General features: G+C 36.1%; 1 protein-coding gene across 1 annotated transcript in view; it reads right to left on the reverse strand.

Moving 5' to 3' along the window:
• Positions 1–22999, reverse strand: part of HAPLN1 (hyaluronan and proteoglycan link protein 1) — a 72054-nt gene extending 49055 nt beyond the window's left edge. The window contains exon 1 of the mRNA XM_045565945.1: positions 22725–22999. The gene's annotated coding sequence lies outside the window, so the exon portion shown is untranslated. The remainder of the gene's footprint in view (positions 1–22724) is intronic.
• Positions 23000–26054: the final 3055 nt, after the last annotated feature.

Here is a 26054-nt window from a genome sequence, read left to right on the forward strand (position 1 = left end):
TAAAGCCATGTTAATACTATTTTCACAGGTTTCATTGTAACATTTTAGTTTTTATCAATAGGGGTTTTATATCTTTAAAGAGTCACATATCTTTCTTTCCAAATGAAGTCTTTCCATTTTTATCTCCTAGATTATGAAATTTGTGTGTCCCTGAATTTCTCCTCCTTAGGGAAAAATATCTGACATAATTTGTGTGTTGATACAGAAGTTGAAAACTATTTATATAATTATTTATTAGATAAGCAGGCATATTGTTATGATTAATTATCAAGTCTAGTCCTTTAATACTGTCCTGTTTATTTTAGTAAAATAAATCACATATTTTTATTATCACAAGTTTTATACGTATGTATGTATTATTTTAGAGAGACTAGAAAAATGAAGAAAAGCAAAAATATAAAACCATCCGGGACTTCTACTTCTGATCTGGATGGAGTAAGGGGGTAGGATCCACATCCTCTCTAAAACAACTAAAAAGAAAATGGACAAAATACAGAAAAAAAATAGCACCCAAGATATTGGACTTCAGGCAAAAAATAGTAACTTTTGATTAACAGGAAACAAATGGAGTGAGCCACAGAATTGTCCCAGTTTATTTTCTAAAGAAAGTTAGGTAATATGAAAAAATTCCATACAGTACAGGAAGAAGGAACCTACCCAGAGCCTGCTGGACAACATGAGTTGAGGAGATGAAGGCAAGAGTTCTGCAAATCCAAGGCTGCCAGAGGTCACAAGGCAGTATAATGTAGAGGAGTGGTGAGGAGAGGAGAGAGTGGCACACGGAGAGAACTTGAGATATTTAGAGAGTTTTCCCATGGAATATTCAGTTGAGAACTGATCAGTGCACATGTGTGACAAATCTATCCAAGTCCAGGGAAAGAATCATCCTAAAGGATTAGCCTTCACACAGCACTGACAATAGTACCTGTTTCCAACAGGCAGAATGAAAAGCCACATAAGTCCTGGGGAATTGGTTTAGAATCTTAAGGAGAATCTTTACTCAAGGGTAGGAGGGCAAGTAAAACTAAACTAAATGTAGCTCTGGTACCATGTAACAAAGCTTGAAATAATGACCTAAAAGAATCAAACTTAACCATATTTCTGAGCAATGTATAGAATATGTAGAAAAAATAAAAAGTAGCCAGCTTTAAACAAGGTAAAATTCAAAATTTATGGCATTCAACAGAAAGCTACTAGGCATGAAAAGAAGCAGGAACATACAAAAAATAAAAGAGAAAAAGAGAAAAAAATTGTTGGTGGACTGACACAGAAATGATACAGATTATAGAAAGAGTAGAGAAGAACATTAAAATGCTATTATGTCTATATTCCAAATGTTCAAGAAGTTAGAAGAATTATTAAACATGTTAAATAGAGGCATGGAAAAGACATTTACAAAAGACCTATATAAAATATTTAGAGATGAAAATGACAGTGTCTGAGATGAACAATTTACTGAATGAGATTAATGACAAGTTAAACAACTCAGAATAATTCAGAATAAAAGGTTAGTGAAGTTGAAGATGTTGCAATCAAAACTGTCCAAAATGAACCAGAGAGAAAGAAGACTGAAAAATAAAAAGGAAAAGAACATCACTAAAATGTAGGACAACTTAAGTGGCCAAATAAATATGTAATTGGAATCTGCAAAGGAGAGAGGAGGGGGGCAGAAAAAAATTTGAAGAAGTAATGACTGAAAAATTTCAAATTTGATAAAAACGGTAAATTTAAAGACCCAAAAAGCTTCACAAGTCCCAAGCATCTGGAACATGAATAAAATTAAACCAAGACACATAATAAACAAATTGCTTAAAACCAGTAGTATAGAGAAAATCTGAAAGAAAAACAGAAGTAAAAAGACATTATTCACAGAAGAATAAAGGTAAAGATAAAGGCAGATTTCTTGTCTGAAACAAAGCAAGCAAGAACGTAGAGCAAGATTTTTAAAGCGCTGAAAGAAAATAATTGTCAACCCAGAATTCTTTACCCTGCAAAAATATCTGTCACAAATAAAGGCATAATGAAGACTTTGTTAGACACACAAAGCTAAAATAATTCATCAACAGCCTACACAAAAATAAATATTTAAGAAAGTCCTTCATGCAGAAGAAAAATGGTATTAGATGGTAATCTGGATCTACACAGAGAATGATGAACACTGAATATACTAACTAAATAAGTAAAGATGTTTTTATTATTTGTAAATGTTTTCAAAAGATAACTGACACCTTAGGGCAAAAATAATGTCAAAATATGGTGGGTTTTTTTCTTTAACACATTTAAAAATAAAATGCATGACAACATTTGTACAAAGACCAGATCCAGGGATCATAAAAATATATCATTGTAAGGTTCTTATACTTTACATTAAGTAGAGTAGTTCCCCCTTATCTGTGGGGGATGTGTTCCAAGACCCCCAATGAAAGCCTGGGACCACAGATATTACCCAATGCTATACATATTATGTTTTTTCATATACATATGTGCCTATGATAAAGTTTAATTTATAATTAGGCACAGTAAGAAATTACCAATAACTAATAATAAAATAGATCAAGTATAACAATATACTGTAATAAAAGTTACATGAATGTAGTCTCTCCCCTTCTCCCTCTCAAAATATTTTATTGTACTATATACACCTATTTTTAGACCACAGCTGACCTGGGGTAACTGAAACCAAGGAGAGTGAGATCACAAATAAGGGAAGGACTACTGTAGTACAATATCACCTGAAAATAGGCTGTGATAAGTTAAAATGTATATTATAAACTCTAAAACAACCAGTAAAATTATATAATAAATACTCATAGCTAATAAGTCAACAAAGGACATAGAATGGAATTTTAAAAATACTCAAATCATTCCAAAAGAAGATAGAAAAAGAGGATTGAAGGGAATCGGGAAGAGAAAAATGCAAATAAATAAATTGGCATGATGGTAGATTCAGAAAATATCAGTATTTATATTAAATTTAAATCATCCCAAAACCCCAATTGAAAGGCAGAAATTGTCAGATTGGATTTAAAAGAAAGATTCACCTGTATCTTTCCTAAGAGACACTCAATTTAAATAAAAAAGATGTGAATATATAACAAGTCAAATGATGATAAAATACATAACAAGCTAACATCAGTAAAAAGAATAGAGAGACTATCTTCACATTGAACAAAGTAGATTTCAGAACGAAAATATCAGTAGGGGAAAAGAGGGTAATTTCATAATGATGAAGTAGTCAAATCACCAGGGGGAACATCACATTATTAAAAATGTGTGCTCCTAATAATAGACGTTCAAAGTTCATGAAGCAAAAACTAATAGAACTTCAAGAAAAGATTAGAAGATTGCTTTTCAATAATTGATAAAACAAGTGGATCAAAATTGGTAAATATATAGAAGACTTTAATACTGTAAACCAACCTCATCTAACTGATATTTATAGAACATTTTACTCAACAAGAGCAAATACACATTCTTTTCAAATGCATACTAACCATTTACCATAAAACAATTTTCAATAAATGTAAAAAAGATTTAAGTCATGCAAAATGTATTCTCTGACTACAGAATTGTTAGAAATCAATAAGAAAAAGATGCATGGAATATTTTTATCTGTTTGGAAACTAAACTACAAAATTCTAAATAACCCAATGGTCAAAGAAGAAATCAAAAGGATCATTAAAAATAATATTGAACTGAATGAAAATGAAAACCTACCCTATCAAAATTTCTGGGATGCAGTGAAACAGTACTTAGTTTAGAAAGTATAGCCCTGAACACATATTCAAAAAGAAGAAAAATTTCAAATCAGTGACCTCAGATTCTACCTTAAGAAACAAACAAAAAAAAACAGAGTATATGAAACCCCATGTAAACAGAAGAAAAAAAAGTAATATCAGAGTAGAAATCAATGAAAACAAAAGATGGTTCTGGGAAAAGATCAACACAATTGATAAACCTCTATTCAGGCTAATCTGATAAAAGAAAAAAGACGTTAATTATCAATATCATGAATGAAAGAGATAATATCTCTAACATTCTATAGATATAAACTAGATAATAAGGAAATATTATGAAACTTTATTCTAATAAATTCAATGAATTAAATGAAATAGTCAAATTCCTTAAAAGATAAAAATTGCCAAAGCTCACACAAGAAAAAAATAATTAACATGAATAGTATTGTATCTACTAATATTAAGGAAATTGAATTTATAATTAAAAACATTCCCATGGAAAACAACAAAAATGAACAAACATAAAACTCCAGCTCAGGTGACTTCACCGTTAGTTCCACCAAACATTTAAAGAAGAAATAATACCAACTTTATACAAACCTTTAGAGAAAACTGAATTGAATACTTCCCAATCCATTCTATGGGCTGCATTAGTCTAACACCAAAACTAGGCAAAAACATTACAAGAAAAGTAAATTACAGATAAATTACCTTTTATGAACATAAATGCAAAAATTTTCCCTACAAAATTTTAGCAAATCTAATCCAACAACATATAAAATGAATTATACAAAATGGGATTTATCTCAGAAATTCAAGGTTTACTTTACATTAGAAAATCAATGTAATTCCTCATATTATCAGGTAGATAATATGGGGACATAAATATACATATGTAGATACATAAAAATATAAATAAGATCATCTCAGTGGGTACACTAAAAGCATTTGACAAAATCCAACAGCCATTCCTACTAAAAACTCTCAATAAACAAGATACAGAAATGAACGTCCTCAATATGATGAAGGGCATCTATGTACAACCCACAGATAACACCTCACTTAATGGTAAAAGACTGAATTCTTTATTCTTAAAATCGGAAAAGGGGTAAGCATTCATGTTTTTATCATATACTTTAAACATTGCACTGGAGGTTTCTAGAGAGTGAATTGAAGCAAGAAAAAGAAGTAGAAGGCATACAAATTGTAGAGGAAGAATTAATACTTTATTCACAGACCACATGATTATCTACACAGAAAAATCATATGGAATCTACAAAAAAGTTACTACAACATATAGCTGAGTTTAGCAAGGATGTTGGATATAAGATCCATGTGCAAACATCCATTCTATTTCTATACACTGGACATGAATAATCAGAAATTGAAATTTAAAGGGTATCATTTATCATAGCATCAAAATATTTAGGGAGAAATAACCAATAGATCTGCAAAATTTGTGCCTGGAAATTGCAAAACATCATTCAGGCAAATTAAATGAGACTTAAATAAATGGCAACATATGTTCATGGAATAGAAGATTCAATATAGATTCAGCACATTCCAATCAAAATCTTAGCCCACATTTTTGTAGAAATGTGTAAGGCGATTCTAACATTCATTCGGAAATATAAACTACCTGGGATAGTCAAAACAATTTAGAAGAACAATGTGGGAGGAGCTGTGCTACCTGACTTTACGACTTATAAAGTTATAGTAATGAAGAGAATGTGGCATTTGCATTGAGATAGACAAAAATTAGTAGATCAGATATACTATTTTGAAAAGTATTAGATACTTATGGCTAAATTCCTCTTCAGAAAGCTTCCCAATTTTTACTCCTACCAATAGATTGAATAAAGAAAATACTCTTATGTGACATGTATAATTTCCTTAAAAAGTATAAATTTGTTAGACAAAAAGTTGCTAAGTTAATGTTTGTATTGATTTTCTTTTCTCTAATTACAAATAACATCAAAAATTTTTGCCCATTTTCATCAGCCATTTAAATGTACTCTTTTGTAAATTGCCATAGTTTAATCTTCTCCCATGAGTTGCTATTGAGTTTTTCAATATTAAAAACTTAATGTAATTTACATACCACAAAATTCACTTGTTTAAGCATACAATTTAGTTTTTATTTTATTTTTTTATTTTTTTATTTTTTATTTTTTTTATTTTTTGAGACAGAGTCTCACTTTGTTGGCCCGGCTAGAGTGAGTGCCGTGGCATCAGCCTAGCTCACAGCAACCTCAGACTCCTGGGCTTAAGCGATCCTACTGCCTCAGCCTCCCGAGTAGCTGGGACTACAGGCATGAGCCACCATGCCTGGCTAATTTTTTTTTTGTATATATATTTTTAGTTGGCCAGATAATTTCTTTCTATTTTTAGTAGAGACGGGGTCTCACTCTTGCTCAGGCTGGTCTCGAACTCCTGACCTCGAGCGATCCACCCGCCTCGGCCTCCCAGAGCTAGGATTACAGGCGTGAGCCACCGCGCCCGGCCACAATTTAGTTTTTAAAGTATATTCACAAAGTTATGCAACCATCACCACTATCTAATTCCAGAACATTTTCATCGCCCCTAAAGGAAACCATGTACCCATTTACTTCCCATCCCTTCCTTCCGCCTGTTCAATATATAAACAAAAATGCAGTGTATATATATTTATCATATTTTGTTTACCTATTTATCATTTGATGGACAATTGGGTTATTTCCACTTTTTGGCTCTAATGAATAATCCTGTTACGAACATCATGTGCATATTTTTTTGAATTTTTTTTGGGTGTGTACCTAGCAATAGAACTGCTGGATCATATGGTAACTGTATGTGGAACTTTTAAAGAACTGTCAAACTGTTTTCCAATGCACTGCACTGTTTTACATTCACGAAATCATACATGAGGGTTCTGATTTCGCCACATCCGCACCAACATTAGCTATTATTTGCCTTTTTCATTTTAGCCACCCTAGTGGCTGTGAAGTGATATATCATTTTGGGTTTGATATGCATTTACCTAATGACTAATGATGTTTGGCATCTTTTGATGTGTTTATTGGCCATTTGTAAGAGTTCTCCATATATTCTGGATATCAGACCCTTATTAGTAAATGATTTGCAAATACTTTCTCCCAATCTGTGGGATATACTTTTGTTTTCTTGATATTATCCTTTGAAGCACTGATAAATCTATTATAATTTATCAATTTTTCTTTGGTTGGTTGGCTTTCAGCATCATATTTAGGAAACCATTGCCTAATGCAATGTCATAAATATTTACACCTATGTTTTCTTCCAAGTTTTATAGTTTTAGCTTTCACATTTAGGTCTTTGATCTATTTTGAATTAATTTTTGTGTATGGTGTGAGGTAGGGTTGAACTTTGTTTTATGTATGTGGCTATCTAGTTGTCATAGTATCATTTATTGAAAAATAAAAATATGCTTTTCCTATTGAATATTTTTGGTACTCTTGTCAAAAATCTGCTGTTGATTTTTAAGAACACTTTGTATATTAAGGATACTACTTCTTTGCAGCATATGTTGAAAAAATTTCCTTTATAGAATTTTTTTTTAGGTATAGAATTTGTGAACATTTGTGTAACTAAATCTGTCAATAATTTTCTCAATGATTTCTTCTGCCATTATTATTATATAAATATTCACTTGTAGTTCCCCTGGTAGTAGTTTATGAAAATAATGTAAATAGCTACCGATTTTTCATTACTTTCCATGGTGCCCTACACATATATCTTGGTAGATTCTCAGAACTACAAACAGTATCAGGCAAATACTATCAATAAATCTGTTTTCTAATGAATAATGAAATTCAGGATTTAGGTAATTTGCACAAGGTTCAGAACTGGTACATGGTAAAAATCTTAATTTGGATTTAAATCCAAGTCTATCTGACTCCATAGCTCAAGCTCTAAAATGACTGAAATAATTTGAACTTCATCAGCATGGATATAAAAGATTTCCCCAAAACTTTTCTAACACAGTAACTTATACATGATGTTCAATTCTATTTAAGGAGAAGCATCTTTTGATTAAGAGGAAATATAATACTTTTAGTAGAGAATATGCTATTTTAAATTTTTAAAAAACTTGTTAAATAAATTTTCAATTTTATGTAGTATATTAGATATGAAAAATCAAAGTCATTGCTGTATATAAATTATTGGCCACCGATGAAAAACAAATGCTAAGTCAATAAAAAGTAAATTGTGTTCTTCAAAGTGTACTATAAAATGAAGAGGTTTCGAAAACTATGAAATAGCCAAGTAAATGTAAAATATTCAGTGCAATGTAGTTTACCAACAATCAACTATTAAGGAGATTATTTTTTATCAGATATGTCTAAAATTCTTGTTAAAACTGTATAGTGACTACTTTATTACAGCAACTTACATAGAGATTGCTCACTCTAAATGATACTTCTCCAGCTGGGCGTCCTTAAAGAGCAAATGTGCAGTTCAGATCATAAATTATCAGGACCCAGGATGCCTTTGTTTTACTTCTAGCACAAATCCCATGGACTAGGTAGAGAGCTGCTCTGCTTCTCAGAGATCTTCTTTAATCCAAAGCTTTTAAACGTAACCCAGAGCATGAATATAATTATGTTAATATCTAAGCTTCACAGTCAATATACTGTAAGGCATTTTATGTATGCTTAGATATTTTTCCAATTGTGTACCTGGGCACAGATGTTGGAAAATGTTTTTATCATCCATTCAAACTTAAGTTTCCTGCCCTATTTACCCATACACCAAAATTCAGATTTGTGATTCATTGGAACATTCTGTTACATAAACAAAATGTGTAAACAAAGAAATAACTGATACGATATATTTAATATTAAATTAATCCTGTTCCATAGTTTCTGGTAATAGGCTTAATTAACAACCAATTAAAACATTGATAGTGATAGGAGCATGAAGCAAACTATACTTCTACTTTAATGTTGGGAGCACAGTACTCAAACTCCTCCTTCTGGTACGTTCAATCAAATGTTTTATTTAACACTACACTTATCTACTACCATACTGCATAGAAACTAAGATTTTTAAAAAGTGGGAAACATAGCATCCCAATTACTGCCCATGTCTCATCTCTGAAGGACTGCCTTCCCACCCACCAGTTTGAGGTGACAGTTACTGGTCCACAATAACATCCATCACCATTCAAAATGTATAGTATATTATGCAAGAGTCACATATTATTCACCAGTCATCCTCAGCATGGATAGTGTCACCCTGGTGCAGGCAAGGAGGGTGTAGAGAAAGGAAGAATGCATATTTGCAAAGAATGTATAGGTATATGAATTAAGATCACACTTTGCTTTATACCAGTTACAGTAAATTGGCATTTTCCTTTAATGTTTAGATCTCAAAAACTTCAAACTATTTTGTTTTGCCTTTGGCCAGTTAATGCATCCTCTTTCATAATAACTATTAGACCAAGCTGGGTTTCAATTTTTGCTATGACCTATCAGTTTACGAATGCAGATATTGAATGATGGTGCGATGCTCTTTTCATTCTGCTCTCTGAAGATTAATTTGAAATAGTAACCATACATAATAAAATAAGGACACAATAAAAGAGTGCAGATGATCAATGCTTTCTATTTTCAAAATAAACATTTTCAACTCTGCGTTGACATTTATTTTCCATTTCTCTGGTGCACTAGCTATTTGTTTAATAAAAGGAGACCTTTCCAGTGACAAAGACATTATCTTATTCATTTCTATAATTCTGCCACCACTATCAGTCAAGAAGTTTACTTTCAAGTGATGCTAATATAAGTAAGATTTTTTTTTTAGTCTTAGAGATTCAAGGCTCAAAGCATGTATGTGGGCTATAAAACTAATACTAGAGTAATTGCAATGTGGCTTGGAAGCTAGGAGAAATAAAACCATCTGCAGAGTTTAGAACGATGTGCCCAAAATAACATAATTTTACAGAAAAAAAATAACATTTTGCATTTAGAAATAAATGGCCCAAATATGGGAAAGATATTAAACTTATTCCATGTAGCTTCACAAGGCAGAACTGGACCAAGTGGATGGAAGGTGAAGAAGCTGATTTTGCACAAGATCAGGAGGAACTTGTTGATAAGTCATCTAAAAGTGAGATGAATTGCCCTGTGAAATACATGGTACTTTCTGCCACTGCAGGTGTTGAAGCAGATCAACAAACATCTGTCAGTTGTATTACATGGGGATTCCTACAGCGGGTGGGAGGTTGGAACAGATTAGATCTTTTGAAATCTATGATTCCAAATCTAACCTTTCAGCTCAGAATTTTGAAGGACATAAAGATGGATAAAACAAACTACTAACAAGGACCCTTGAGAAACAGTCCAACAATTGATTACACTATCACACATAGAAAAGTATATGAAGCAAGGGTGGTACAAAGAAGGTATTAAGAGAGAACTGAGAAAGATGTGATCAATTCCAGCTAGCAGCACGATGCAAGGTTGCCTGAAAGAATTATTATATCAGTGGTCCTAGCATGAGCCACGTTTGGCGAGGAAAGGATAAAGTGATAAGGGATTTCTGCTCGAGAAGTGCATGAGCACAGAATTAGAGGGGTAGAACTTCATGAATGTTTGGAAAGAGAAGACAGACATTCTGAGAGATTTTAATTATTGGAATCTTCATGATAAATATGCACTTACTTTGGTTACCAAGACCTGCCTTTCAGTGACTTAAACAAATACATATAACACTGCCAAATATCCTGTATAAATGATAAACCTCTCAACCATCATATTTATTTCCTCTTTGTAATTTAAAATTACATTATGTCGTGATTAAGATGGATGTGAACATCTCAAACTGCTTCCAGAATTTTACCTAGATAGCAGTAAGACTGTACAGCATCTGAAAACAGATTTTAGGAACCGAGTCACCACTAAAATTTGTCTCAGTCTAGCACCTTCAGGGAACTAGGCACATTGATATTCCCCTCAGCTTGACAACTTGGTTCTCTCAGAGAAAGCAGGCCAAACAGATAAGGGTTACTCAGAATGTAGGCAAGCCAACCCACTGATTTTTAGTATGTTATAAAGTGTAAAGAAGAATAAATTTTCCAAGTAGATAATTTTGCTACTTGTTAGTCTGTCTGAAGTCTTTTGTTTCCAGAAGCTTTTAACATTCTCTCTTTGTTTCCATCAGCAATTTTCCTATGCCATGCCCAGGTGTGGGTTTTATTATTTTTTGGCATTTATCCTGTTGGGGTGTTGCAGTGTTTCTTGGATTTGTGACTTGTTGGACAGTCCCAGCCATTATTTATCTCCTTCTGAGATGCCAATATCTATATCTCATGTATCTTTTTCTCTCACCCCCACCCCAGAAACTTTTATTTTTCTCTCAGGTTTTAGTATGCTTATATTTTTCTGACCTATTTCCCAGTTAACTAATCATCTCCTCCATGTGTCTACACTTTTCTAAACTCATGTATTGAGTTTTTAATTTTAGTCATTATATTTTTTCAGTTATAGAATTTCCATTTGAATTGTTTTTTATAGTTTCCAGTTCTTTGTTAAAATCCTCTATATTGAACCTAATTTCTTAAATACATCAGTCACATAAAGCTTATGTCTGATAAATAATATTTAGATCTCCTATTGATCTATTTCTATTTTCTGTTTTATTAACTTGACTTTTTCGGTCACTTAATCCTGTCAGCTGGCATGCTAGGTGATTTTAGATGAGGCTGGAAAGGTAAGCTACAACCAGGTCACTGAGAACCTTGCAAATCATATTAAATAATTTGCACCTAATTTTTACAGCAATGGGAAAACATTGAAGAGTTTTAAGCAGTGGAAAATTTTCATGTTTACACTTTAGAAAGATTACTCTAGCTCCAGTGTGAGGGAATGCATTAGGAAGGAACAAGACCAGAGACACAGAGCCCAATGGGTAAGGTTTGCAGGAATTCAAGCAAGAGAGGACAGTGATGAGGGGTAGGATTTATGCTAATGAAGATGGATAAAGGTGTATATATTCAAGAGATATTTATGGGATAGAATCCGAAGGATGACTCCAATGTTTCTGTTTTTGGAAACTGAGAAGACAGAAAATGGTGTCATTTACTGAACCAGATAAAACTAGGGGAGGTTCAACTTCAGGAGAAAGAAAAAGAATTCATTATGGACTTGTGGAATTTGAGGTGTTTGTGACACCTCCTAGCGGAGGTGGTTTAGGCACTCAGGAGAAAATTCTGGGTAGATATAAAGGTCAGGCATCAGCACATAGTTGAGAGTAGCTTAATGCACAGGAGTAGATGAAAGTGCACAGAGAGAATACGGAGAGTTGAGGGCACACATCCTGGGCAGAAGCTATTAGAATATAGACCGCTAAGGGGCAGATGAGCTTCTCTGAAGCCTGAAATGTAGACTGAGATGGAGTGACCAAAAAAGTCTGGAAACCTAGGAAAGTGTGATGTCACAAAGCCAAGGCTAGGGCCAGGTCTTGTGGCTCACACCTATAATCCTACCACTTTGGGAGGCTGAGGTGGGAGAATTGCTTGAGGCCAGGAGTTCGAGACCAGCCTGAGCAAGAGTGAGACTCCCTCTCTACAAAAAATAGAAAAATTAGCCAGGTGTGGTGTCGCACGCCTGTAGTCCCAGCTACTCAGGAGGCTGAAGCAGGAGGATCACTTGGGCCTGAGAGATTGAGGTTTCAGTCAGCTATGATGACACCACTGCACTCTAGCCTGGGCAAGTGTCTGAGACCTTGTCTCAAAAACAAAATAAAACAAAATCTACAAAAACAAAGCCAAGGCTAGAGATTGCTATGAAGGGAACATGGTCACCTGTATTAAATGGCACTAAAAAAAAAAAAACAAAACATTGAAAATGAGTGATTGGTGACCCTGCTGAGGAGCATTTCAATGGAGTAATTGAGGGAGAAAGCACATCAGGATGAGTTGAGGAGGGGATGGGGGTCAAAGGGTGGAGAGTGAACAGAGGTAGCTCATGAACTATGGCTTTGATGGGAAGGAGAAAAGAGTGATAGATAGAATGTATGTGAGATCAGGGAAAACTTGCATTTTTAAGACAAAAAAGATTTGACCATGATTAAATGCAAATAGGAAGCAATAACCAGAGTGGGGGAGGTTGAAGATACAAGAGAGAAAAGCCCTAATGGAGAATTCTCTAAGAAGACAGGACAAAATGGGATTCAGAGCTCAGGGGGCAACGACTGCCTTAGACCCTTAGAGGCAAAGAAGATTTTTATAAAAATATTGTTCTAACAGAAAAGAAAAAAGAGAGACTATGTGGGGGTACAAGCCAGAGGCTAGTTTTGGTGGCAGGACAGTGAGAGGGTTCCTTACAGTTAGCTTCTATTTTCAGTGGGAATTAGGGAGGCTTAGACATCTGTTTCCGGGAGTTTGAGAAGCAATGGACTTTTAAAAAATATGGAACTGCTATACAGCATTAAAGATCCAGCTGACATCAAATACCATAAAGTTGTATAGTTGTCCCATTCTGCAGGGTGACATGAAATTTTCCTAGCAGTTCCCAGAAGATTGGAGCAAGTGTGGAGGAAGCAGGCAGACAGATTTATCACGACAAAAGATTTTGTCTGGTGGATCCCTTTGCAGACAGCAGGGCAAAGACATTGAGAATATTGGCAAGCAAGATGGACACCAAAGAAAGAAGTGAAGATGAAAGGGAATGAATAGGTAGAAGGAATGTGGAAATCTGAGATGGTGATTCCAGGTCAGTTCCCCGAACCAGTAGTCCAGAACTCCAAATTTTCTACTTTGGGTTGTTGGGATTATGATGATTTTTAACCTATACGTAAGTGACTAGTTTGCTCGGGGCAGTCTTTGTTTATACCTTTTTGGCTATTATAATTAGCAAGGCACCATCCTTCACTCTCAAAGGTGTCCTGGTTTGACTAATAAATTATATGGTCTTAACATATATAGAGAGATGACATGAACCAGGCTTGGCTGAAGGAAAATAGCAAGTTCAATTCTGGAAATGTTAAGTTCACTAAGTTTATGGGAAATTCAGGTTAAAAAGTTAAGTAAACTGAACACACATGCATATACAACCAAATTTATCCATAAAACATATTAATAAATACATACAGTACTGAATGACTTATAATTTAGTGATTATCTCAAGAAGGATAAATTTTGCAAATAAAATCTGAATATATTTGCATTATATACTTGAAAGTATTTGATATTTAAGTATATGCCACTTTGAGGGCAAAATAAAAAATATTAATCATTTGAAAAATAATTTTATCATTAACCAAATGGTCAATCTGAACACGTTAATGGATTGAGTTGTGTTGGGTAATATCACAAAGTGTCACAAGGTGGCAGCACAACTACAATATATTAATAGTATAATTAACAAAGGAAAAGATCCCTTTCCGATATTGTGCAGTTAGAATTTACACCTGTTATATATTACATGGGTTTTCTGAATGTATGGTTCTTCATTTAAAAATAATTATTTTTGTTTTATCATTATTGTTGACTTGAAATTGGAAAATGTAAAAAGCTTAATTTTCTAATATAAACATAATTTTAAAATATTTTAGATAAGATAAAAAACATGATCATTAATATACATTTATGGCCTTCTTAGACCAGTTAGTATATAGGGTATATAGCACCATAGTTATAAATGCTCTGTAAGTTTGCATCTTGATTTGTATATTTTAGTTAGACAATTTTATTTAGATCATCTTTTTCATATATTTATTTCACTAGTGAAAATAAAATCTGTAACTTTATTCATTGGCCTTTAGAAGTAGAGTGTTCAGAAATCTCATGAAGAAATCTTTGTTTGGCATATTATAGTTACAGTAACTTCAAGAAGGGGGTAGTGTTGTCAGATTTAGCCAATAAAAAATATAGACTTTCCAGATAAATTTAAAGTTTAAATAAACAAGAATCTTTGTATAAGTATGTCCTATCCATTCTTTGGGACATACATATACTAAAAATTATTCAATTATTTATTGTATTTCATCTAGCAATCCTATTGGGGTGGGGTGGGGGAAACCTAAAAAAAAAAAAGTTGCTGGGAAAGCTAGAGAAATTCAGGATTATGGACTCCAAGTCTGAGCTAAGATTTAGAAGTTTTCAGACTTAAGAAACTAGGAAAGGAATTATAAATGGACTTGAATTAGTCTGCATTCTGTGGCGAACTCATTTATAGGTTAACCTAAACAACATGGGCTATGGTTAATCAAGTACTCTGGTGAATTACCATCTACACCACACATTGATTACTGATTTTTAAACAACGAAATGCAACAACATATATTTAAAGCTAGTTCAGTATTGGACAAAATTGAATAAACAACTACAATTCAGACATTTTGGGGTCTTACTCAGGGTTGTCATTATGAAAATCTGTCTTTTAGAGCATCAAGGCTCGGAAATACCATTTTAATTTCATTTAATTCAGCAAACATGTCTGGCACCTTCAATATGCAAAGTAATGACTACGATTGTGAGATATAAGGATGAATAAACCATTGCTGTTATCCAACTCCTTGGAAATCTACAGTTGATAAAACGAAAGTCAAAATTATGCATAAATAATGGAAAAACTCATTCTTACAAATTTTTCCCTGGTTTTCAGTTCTTGGTCAACTGTTTCACCCTTTCTTTTTCCCTGAGATGATCTCCTCCTCTCTTCCACATGATTTTCAACTACAATTTTAATGCCAGAGACTTCAAAATCTCTATTTCCAGCCATGACTGCTTTTTCCCCTGTGCTTAAGATAGGATCCATTCAACTCCTATGGGTTCTCAGGTGTCCCCTGGGTACTTCCTAAATTAGACTCATTATTTTTTCCCAGAAACTTTTATTCTTCCTATATTCCCAATCTTACTTAGCCAATTGCATCCCTCTTCATATAATCATCAGCTCTTGAGACATCTACACTATCCTAGACTTTTCTCCCACATCCAGTTAATGCACCCAATTAGATGGCGCCTACACTATTTCAATGGCCTCTAAATTGGTTTCCTTCCTCCATTCTTGCTTTCATTCTTGCTTTCTTTAAATTTTGAGATGTATTGAAATTAGTAATTAATTTTCTTTACATTATTAATTTTATACTCAAATGCTTATCACTGAAATCTGGCAGGAGTTTGTAAATATATATATATATATTTTTTTTTTTTTTTTTGAGACAGAGTCTCACTTTGTTGCCAGAGCTAGAGTGAGTGCCATGGCATCAGCCTAGCTCACAGCAACCTCAAACTCCTGGGCTTAAGCGATCCTCCTGCCTCAGCCTCCCAAGTAGCTGGGACTACAGGCATGTGCCACCATGCCCGGCTAATTTTTTCTATATATATTTTTAGTTGGCCAGATAATTTTTTATTTCTATTTTTAGTAGAGATGGGGTCTCACTCAGGCTGGTCTCGAACTCCTGACCTTGAGCGATCCACCCGCCTCGGCCTCCCAGAGGGCTAGGATTACAGGCGTGAGCCACTGCGCCCGGCCTAGGAGTTTGTAAATTTAACACCACCAATGGATAGGAAGAAGATTGATAAGGAAACCAGACAGGGCCAGGGAATGGCCTAGGGTTGTCAGGTGTTCAGACATCTGAAATACATGCACTCGGGCCAGGTGCCCCCTGAAGCCCCATGTTCAGCCCTGCACTGAGCACTGACAGCAACAACAGTAAGCATTTATAGAGCACCTACTGAATGTCAAGCATTCATATCCCCCAGCCAGGTGAATAATGCAGCTGAATCATCCCTCTCCTCTAGGCTGCAGAAAAGACAGGGAAGGAAACCAACTCTCTAAATCAGGGTCATCAGTCCTAGAAATCTAAAAAGTGGTGAGCACATCCTTATGTTATAAGACCCCAATAGTATCTCACAAAAGCACCAAACTGTGGTGGCATAATCTAATGGAGCATAATTTTTAAAAACTTACATAAATTAATTGAAACACTGAATAAAATATAACTATCATTGTGCTGTATGTTAATTAAACATAAAATGAGAAGGAAATTTAAACAAACATCTCTGATTAATGTGACTTTTAAAAGGCCAAAGCACTGTTTTCTTTTTCATTTCAGTTTTCCAGAATCTATAATGAGCCTCAAAGATGAAACTTCTCTGAAACCAAGTGTACTGCACTTGAGTACCTGAGAACATATTTTTAAAACATGTTGGCTTTGATCTATATTTTCAGCATGATGGCTAATCCCTGTGCTTCCCCTATTTATAGTGTTTCAGCTCCATGACTTGGAGGTGTTCTTGGACCAAATATGAGCATTCTCACTGGTCCCACTCGCTAGACCTGGATGTTTGGGGTGCCATAAGGGCTCAAAACTGTAGAACATAAGAAACTATGGATGTTCTATCTGTTCAGGCGCCACAACTGAAGCACTGTAATGATGGGCTGAGAGGATGTAGAGTTATGGCGAAGTGAACAGGAATGTTCAGACAGGATGGGTTTTGGATGTCCCTTGGGGCAAAGGGAGGGGCGATCCATCTGGCTAAAGTACCGGGGAGGTGGAAGATCAGGTTGATCAGGTTTAGCTAAAAGGAGCAGGTAGTTAACAGGACCCATGGACCTCCAAGGTTCTGGAAACAGGCCTCGAGGGAATCCCTCTGTTCTCACTTAGGCAGTGGGGATAAGTGAGAGATTGAAGACCTTGGAGGACCTAATCAGGCTTAATAACGGCCTTTGGTGGCAGGATGGGAAGCCTCCCCCCTCCAGATGTTTTAAATTCTTTTTACAGAAAACAAAACAATTACTTTAAAGAGATAAAAGGATTGAAATGTAGATGCATGAGTGAAACTCATTCACACTTAGGTGTAATGCATGAGCAAACCTCATTGCCAATTAAGTGTAGTCAAGACACCCTCAATAAACCAGAGAAGTATCAGACCCTCTGGGGGGCAAGGGTGGAGAGCAAGAGTCTCAGTTTATGAGGTAGAAAGTTTGGATAAGTGCAAAGGAAAGAGACCAGGAGGTTAGGAAGGTAAATTTCACCTACCTGGCAAATTTTGCTAGTGATTCATGATGTGTGTCCATCTGTCTCCTCCACTAGCTTGTGAACTCCTTGAGCCAATTACCATGCAACACCTAGCATGGTGCCTGGTGCAAATGGTAAGCACTAAATCATTCTTGCTCAATGAGAATTTTAGTTACAAACTGGTGGACAACTGTGTGTAAATGCATTTTTTCTTTTCTTGTACATACAAGCAGACATACTATTGGAACCCTACCCCTCCTGGGGCTCTGAAGTGTCAGAGCTGTCTTCTCAGGCCAACCGAGAAACAAAGATCTTATCCACTCAGTGAGGTGACAGCAAACAAGGGAAAATCATTCTTAAAAATGCAAGCTCAAAATTCTCGTAATACTAAGACTATGAGGCCAGAACTTTTTGGGTTGTTTCTATTACTCAAAGTATACTCCAGGATCTTGCAATATTTTAGATTCACTATCATTAATTTTGACTTTCTGATGATTTTTAGACTGGATTTTGATAGTATAAAGTGGAGGGTCCAGCACATAGCACTAGCACAGTGCCTGGCAAATAGCCAGTGATAAATACATTTTTGTAGAATGAACAAAGTAACAAATGAATGATCAAATAAAATGATCCCCCAAAATTCAAAATAACAGAGTGAAGTTGAAAAAAATTCAGAGTATAGATGGAAACTAAACCAAGATGTTATTCATAAAACTTTGCAAAAAGTATAGAAAAATTCATACTTACCATAAACATAATTTGAATATTATTTAATTTAATTGGATCTAATAGTAATTGAAGTTTAAGAACCAATCAAGACAAACTGCCTTCTCTTTGGATTATTAGGTTGGACAGAAGGGGAAATTTCTATTGTTTTGACCAGACTAAGAACCAGCCTTTGAACTTTAGTAAGTTTTCTAAGTTATTTTTACTCTGTGGATTTTTGGTTTTGTTTTGTAAATAGCCTCCTGGTCTTCTAGCAATACTCTCATCTCAGGTGTCACCCTGGTAAACTATAAAACAATGAATGAATAGGTTCTCAAAAGAGTTCAGCAAACATTTGATATTTAAAAAAAAATCCTGGCTGTATCTGAGAAAGATAACTAAGAGCGCTTCTTAATACTAGCCATCTCCTTCTGGATCTTCATCAGTGTGAGAAGACATTATGTCGACCTACAACAATATAACCAAGATTCCAGCAGCATCAGACTGTTTCAGAGAGCTTGGCTGTTTTTCTCTTGTAGAGTTTGTTCTTGTCTGCTATCATTAAGTCATCTGAAATCATTAAAATTTCTTGTAACACAGTTTTCCAGTCCATGACTAAACTTCTACTTTCAGAGGCTCTGCTATTAGCCAGTCTCTCACTAGCTCTTTCACTAGAATGAGTGTGTGATTCATTCTAAATCACAAGGATGATCAGATGAAATTATTAACAGAATGTGGGTTTTTTTCCTGGTAGATAATGATCTATTGGAAACAAAGATTAAGATAATCCGCTTTATTTTGCATGATTGATGGTGTTGATTCCAGCCACCTCCTCTGATCAATACAGGCTGTAATTTTGTGGCATTAATGAGAAAGGACTTAATAAGCAGCTCTCCTTTCACTGGTTAGGTTTTGCTGCCATACAAAAGACCAAAGTCTTCTGAACAGGAAACTTCCATTCCCTAACTCAATTTGTGGATTGCACCTCTAGAGCTCAGCAAGTAACAAATTCATCATTTTTTTTTTCTACTGAGGCGTTTCACCTTCGTATCTGAATTTCACAACTTGTCTTGATTAATGCTGACGTGCTGAACACCGCTGCCGTGAAGTCATATATCTTGCAAAGAGCCAATTGGAGCAATAATTCATATATCTCCTAGAGAAAAGTTTTTTAAAACTTTCAGTGCAATACTCAGATGGATTAATCTTCTATGATATCCTAATGCTTTTTTCAAATGGCAGTTTTCCATGTAATTGTTCTTGTCTAGGATTTTTTTCCCATTATATCAACTTAACAGAAGCAAAGTTCCTGCTTCAAAACTCCATACAAACAACAGGTATAGATGAAGTAGTTTTACATGCTAGTTATTAGTGTTTGAGGGCAATATTTTATAAAATCTATCTCATTACCCCAAAGCAATTTTTACTACTATCTTTTCTGCTTAATAAATTTTAAATATGAATATGTAATAAAATGTGTTAGTGTCTGTGTGCCAACCTTTTAAGCTAGTATTTACTCAATTAAACTCAGTAACAATAAACTTTATAGAAATTTATTTATATTTAAGAAACAGTGATTCAGGATGGTCAAACTCTCCCCACCTTTCCTTGAACTACATTGTGGCATGTCTGTAAAAAACAAATCCTATATATAAGCGAGTTATGATGATTAAGGCATATCCTCACCGACGCAGAAAGTTGATGGTAAATTATCCAATAGAGAGTAAAGTGATTTTAAATACAATCACTGGGAATTTAATAAATTGTTAAGTCGTGCCTTGATTTTTAAATTATATAAAAGTCACTTGCTTTATTTTCCCTTCTGAGCACCTACCCCAATGTCTGGCATGTTGTGTTCAGGAAATGTCAACCAAATGAAATCTCACAATATTTTAAGAGAATGGTGAAGAAGCCTTCTTTGACTTCTCCACTAGGTGGCACACAGGGACCATGCTTCACACATTTAGCTGCCACAGACCTTTCCATTCATAGTGTAATAATAAAGAGATGCATTATTAATTTATACCATCTCCTCCTCTCCACACCTAATAATTGTTTAACCAGCTGTTTCCTCTAATCCTCCTTAAACGCTGTTGATTAAAATCCTAAATATATTCAGGTCTGTATCCCTCCCTACTTCCCCTAACAGCATTTTGTTACCTTTAAATGACAGGCTAAGTACATTTAAGTGACATAGACTAAGTACTGAGGTTACTAATAATGGCTGTAGGATGTCATAAAATTAATTTAAGCAACAGGAGGAGACTATTATATAAAAGTTATTTTCAAATTTGCCTTGCGTTTTGTTGGAATTTTAATTTTTTATTATCTTAAAAATGCAATCTGGAAAATAAAATGTGCATGGGGCAAAAGGAAATGAAAAGAAAGTAATTTTATGAATATAACTCTTGTTCATCTTTACAAAGATGCAATGCAGTGCTACCTTAAGATTCAAAAGAATTCTTCAACTGCTGAAAAAATACCAATGTTCCACACCCAAAATGCTAAAAGGCAGGATTGTTTAGTACACTGTCTACTCATAAAGTATCTTTCTGCGTTCTCCGAATGTATTTATCCTGGATGTGTTACTTGTTCCCAAAGGCAGGAAAAGGAAGTGAAACCACTAGGGATATAATGAATTGATTCTTCTCTGTGAAAGTCTCTTCAGTACTTCTAAATTACAGTGTCAGTCATTCCTTTGAGAGACAGACCCTTGCTGAAAATAAATGGCTCACTTTATAAGAACACGATGTCTGCCCCTTTCTTATTTCCCATAGAAAGCCCAGGCCCACCAGGGCACTCCTGTTTGGAATACTGGCCTCTGGGTACATTCCTCCTTTGGACCAGTGGTCTATTGAGATTGTTGGTTTGCTCTTGCTCATTTAATTAGCTTTAAGCAAATTATTTCTTATGTAGTTTTCTTATTTTTAAGCTGTTTCAATTTAGTGAAGGGTTCACCAAAATATAAAAACTCATTCTCTTAGCTGAAATACTGAAATTTTTAAGAACAGGTAGTATAAAAGTGACTACAGCCTAAAGCTTAAATGGTCACTAGTTAATTGGTATACATTCTATATTACTGAATGGAAGGAAAAGTTTCTTTCATTTATATATATAAATGGAATCGAAGTTAAGAACTGATGTAAGAATTAAGACATATCATGTTAAAAGTTCCAAAGAGAACTACTATGATATATTTTTCGTAGAACAATATTTCCACTTTATGATTCCATTAAAATATTGAAGTCACTGAAATGTGTATGAAATTACTGCAAATTTAGTACACTCAAATAATCAAATAGAACTGGTTACAGAAACTACCTTTGCAATGAATAAGTATTACATTCATTTAGAAATTAATTCACAGGCTTCATTTCTTAAGAACCGTTAGCTTCCAAGAAGCCAGCAAGTATGTTTGATTTTATGACATCACGCTGGAACATGTACAGGAACACTTTCCACCCTAAAAATTCCCAAATGTCCTGGCCACTGTGTGTATTTTTCCAGTGATAAACGAAAATAAAACAACTTATTTTCAAATTAATAAACCATCTTATTTTGAACACAACAGTCATATTCAATGGAAGAAAACTACTTAATCTAAGCCCCAAAGAGTTCAGGTTTGCTTACGGTTGTAAACAGTCTCAACCTATATAAATAATTCCTTTAAGCAGCTTTTAAAAATAATCTAAACTATGACTTTAAAGTTTTTCCATCAACATCATTCTATTTATGAAATGCATCATAATTCTATCATCTTAATTTCATAATTAGCTGGACAAGCCTGGACCTAAAAATGGTAACATTTCAAAGATTATTGATCTAACAGGTATTCCCTATGAGTAAAGTAACTGTCTTTTCCACATAAACCTATATATTCCCTAAAACAAAACTCATAAATCTGGTTGGACATTCCCATTCCTCAGCTCTTCCTTCAGCTTATACTATCCTTTTATCATCTCAGGTGCCATAAAAATGCTTGTTGAAATACAGATGGAAAAGTCACCACTTGGAAACCATGAGCCTACCAGATTTATAGGAGCGTTAGCAAAAGTCAGGATACTGGAGTTAATTCTTTCCCCAATTGTAGACTGAGTCTGTTTATTCCAATACAATATTTTATCTGACAATATGAACCTTTAAAAAAAAGTTGAGGTGTCATGTTAAATTCAAATGAAAGCTGAAGAAAAGAATAAGAAAAGTTTTTTAATGTATACAGGCATTATATATGTGCATATCAAATCTTAAAGGCACCAGGTATGACAGAAAGAGGGGAGAAAATTACGGAAGTTTTACCTTGTCCTGAAATCCAGAAATTCAGATGCTCTCAAGTCCTGCTTAAGTTGGAAGCTGGAGATCAAGTGAAGCTAGCGCTCTTTCTCCTCACCTTAAGTTTGTCTCTGGGCGAGTGTGTGTGTGTGTGTGTGTGTGTGTGCAGAATGTCTCTTTGTGGCGCTGGATGGCAGAGGTCCTGGTCCTGGGAAGAAGGAGGCACTTTCTCACCAAGAGCAGAAGAAAAGCAAAGCGTCACCAGGAAAGTTCTCCTCCCAGATCCCCTAATTACAGCCTAACGTGCACTTCATGCTAACTCCAGGGAGGAAGGGAGGGGCAGGTCTGTGCCCAGACCTTGTAAAACAGCAGCCTCTTAGATGACTTTCCCCTCTGCTCAGATCCCCGAGTGAGTGAGTATCCCGCCCTGGGGTTCAGGAACACCGGCAGCTGCCACTGCAAGCCCCCACCCGCACCACACCTCCTGCACCCTCACCACTCCTGGGTGTGTCCAGGGGGGACGGGACGAGGGGTCTGCGACATGATCTGTGGGGCAGCGACGTGAGGCCAACTCCCCAGGACAGTCCATTTTTGCCTGGTTTTATGAGGCTCTGCTTAAGAGGAAAATCCAAGGCTAGGAGAGGTTCTCCCTTTCCCGCCTTCTTCCCTTCCAAGGAGACCCAGGACACTAGATAGACAGCAGGGCACATACAGCTTCCCAAACTGGAGGTGCCCTTCCACCCAAATCGCACCGGGCTTAAATCTCCCTTAACAAACAACTGCTATTGTATCCCTAGACGACAGAGCTCAAAGAACCTGGGTTTATTTATAGAATGAGGAATGCGAGGGGGAGACGGGATAGGTGGGGTTGGGATATGGATCCATACCCAGGATTAGAACCAGATGGGCACAGGGCGCGCACACACCACACATCTCTCCCTCTCTCCCTCTCTCTCTCTCTCTCTCTCTCTCTCTCTCACACACACACACACACACACACACACACACACACACACACCCCTAAAATAACCACTGGGGAAGATGCTGGGACACGCGGGAAAACGCCTCCTGAACAAATAGACATTTATTTATAACTCCGGGGAGAGTATATAGGTCCATTGATTCCCGCCTTGAGTAACCAAGGGTTTTGGAGAGGAAATGGCTTCATATTTCAATAACAGAGCCACCTTTGATGGAGCCTAGGAAGGGGGAAAAGAGAAACACTCCGCAGGAAGCAAACGGCTGTTGAAGCCGCGGGGAGGAGGGAGCGGGGCTGGCCCGGGGACCGAGGACAAGCAAACAAGCCCAGGGGCCCGAGGCCAGGGAGGCGGCGGGACGCAGGCGGCCCCGCCAGCGAGGCGCGGGGCGCGGGGGCGTCCGGGGAATCGAGGCGGCCCTGCCGCTTTTCGCCCGCGGCCCCGGGAGGCACCGGCGGGACTGCGGGCTCATCGGGTCCGCCGCCACCGCTCGGGCCGGGGCGCTGGTGGGGTGGAGGGACCCGCGGGCAGAGGGGCTGGTGGGGCCGGGGGGTGGGGCGGTCAGTGGGGCTCGGGTGCGGGGGGGATGGGAGGACCGGCGAGGCCGGGGAGCTGGTGAGGCCCGGCGGGGCAGGGGCGCGCACCGGGGCCGCGGGGCTGGCGGCGAGCGGCGCTATTGTCCTGGAGATGCAGCCCGGCCGCCCCGCGGCGCCGGCGGGAGGGAGACCGGGCGGGGCAAGGCTGGGGCCGGCGGCTCTTCCCGCCTTTCTTGGATGATGCATCTCGCGGGCTCCTGCCTCCAGGCTCGCCCTCGCCGCTGGGCCTTTGCCAAATTAACACGTGCCTCTTGGAAAGATTTTATTCCGAAGACAAACCAACCCCTCGCTAAATGAAGACAGTTATATTCGAAATGAAATAATGAAGACTGAATCCTTCAACGGGCAATTCAACACCTTTTTTGGAATTCCCAAACCTGGGCAAGGCGCCTCTTTTCATATTTTTCTGTTTCTCCAAACACGGAACGGGCTAAAGGTTTTGCAATTTTATGTCGTTAATTTAGTGGCTATTGAGACAGCTGTTATGTAGGCCCCTACATTTACTGCCAATAAAAATAAGATACATTTCTGCTTTTCAACTATGAAAAGAGTTTTTGTGCTGTTTCTTCTAAATGTTTAGGGTTGTGTGTATTTAAGAGAACATAAAGGAATTAGACTTAAAACCAAAACAAATATACAATTTTTATATTAAAGTGCCATAAAGGTGCTGAGGCTGGTGGTGTGTCCTTATGAAATCATATAAAGACAGTTTAAATACTGATCTTGTTCCCTCAGCTTAAAAACCTAATTTCTGGCGGTTGCCTGGGGAGTAAATCGGATCAGCTGTCCTGCGGATGGCTCTTGCTCCCTTATTTTGTGGTCTGCTCCATATACTTATTCCAGCACAGCATTAAGAGAGTTTAATGTATTCTCTACAGAAATTGTTTATTAACCACACAAGACAACCTGTTTTGCAACTTAGCCACACCATGGTGAGCTACACTAGAATTTTGTTCAATTTCAGATATAAGCCCAACCGTCCAGCTAAACTTTCAGAAATAATAACAGCTACTTACCTCTGCTGCTCCTGACAAGAGTCAAGTCATCACTCCTTCTGCATACCTATTTCCAACTTCCCCTTCCAGTTAAAAGATCTAGTGTTTGTTAAAAGATCCCCAGTTTTTTTAATTACAAGTGTTTAACCTGTCACTGGTGCATGTTTTAAGGATTATTCAGGCTTAATTTAATTGACATCATGTACATTTCCATTCATTTTTGGGTTCACATGGTTTACTAATTGTTTAAAATTTACGTTGGAATTAGTCTTAAGGGTCTTTTAAAAGATGTTTGTGTTTAGTTAATTAATGTTCAGCTAAATAGTGCTTCATAGAGGTATACATTACTCTGATTAGCCATCATAATTTTTCATCAGAGCACAGGCATTATAATAAGCTATGGTAAAAAAATATCAAATCAGGTAAGTAAATAAATAAATACAATTTTTTCATGACTTTAAATATTTTACAAAGGTATAAATCGTAAAAAAGAAATTAGAGGATCCAAACATCTTTTCAAAGACAATCACGTCAAAAAAGTATTCTGTATTTGAAGATTCCATTTATTAACATTAGTAATTCATATGGATACTCATATCTTTCATTGCATATTAAAATTTGTTTTGTTTTGTGTGATTTGTTTTTTATTTGAGGAGGCAGGGAGGCCAGTTTTTTTAAGTTTCAGGAAAAATCAAAGATTTTCTTCCATATTAATTTTTAAAATGATTTATATCTAGAAAAGTAGGCACAAATTTAGAGCTAATGGTTTTATATATATATATCAGCACA

The sequence above is a fragment of the Lemur catta genome, chromosome 12 (assembly GCF_020740605.2).
Source record: "Lemur catta isolate mLemCat1 chromosome 12, mLemCat1.pri, whole genome shotgun sequence".
NCBI lineage: Eukaryota > Metazoa > Chordata > Mammalia > Primates > Lemuridae > Lemur > Lemur catta.